The sequence below is a fragment of the Wasmannia auropunctata genome, unplaced genomic scaffold (genome assembly GCF_000956235.1).
Source record: "Wasmannia auropunctata unplaced genomic scaffold, wasmannia.A_1.0 LD335983.1, whole genome shotgun sequence".
NCBI classification, from domain to species: domain Eukaryota; kingdom Metazoa; phylum Arthropoda; class Insecta; order Hymenoptera; family Formicidae; genus Wasmannia; species Wasmannia auropunctata.
In genome coordinates this window covers 25,073-25,778 of record NW_012026907.1, presented here as the reverse complement: position 1 = coordinate 25,778, position 706 = coordinate 25,073, and positions in this window count along the sequence as shown.

Sequence of the window (706 nt, the reverse complement as noted above, 5' to 3'; positions counted from 1 at the left end):
TCGGTGTAGCGACACTTTACTGTACGCTCTCACCTCTCGCCGAGGTCGCACATGACGATACTTTCGCTGAGACGAAGCAATGTTTAACATTCTGAAATATAATATTTTTTAAATGAGATATTGCAACTCAATCTCATAGACGCTTTATCTCTTTGGCACGTTTCCTTGACGATGTATAATAAGCGTTTTATCGATCGCTCACTCCTCTCTCCGCGGAAACGGTAAGGATTTAATAGTGCTTCTGAATTTTAGAAATTGAAAAATTACATTTCTAACAAGTCGAAATAATACTTGATAGATCTTCTTAATATTATAATACATCGAAACGTGCTCTTTGAATGACGAATACTTATCGCGTAGTTTCTAGCTCTTCGTATATCAGTCACCGCGATTATTTAAAGACAGAAATAAAAAGTTTTGCGAAATCGAGTTTGAAATATCACAGAGTTTCGACAGTCTAATTATTTTACTGGCATGATTATCAATAATTCGCGTAAATAGATCTCGCCATCATGCTGAATCTTGCAGCATGCAGATGTTACGAAAACGCATTCGACATTCGCAAGAATTTTGATCGATCGCACGCCTGATCAGGCGTATCTTAACGACAAAAGAGAAGGACTTATTTCGTCACATAAATATTCTTTAAATAAATTCGCAAATTATCAAATGAATGGAAAATGGGTTTATCATTGTGGATCGATGT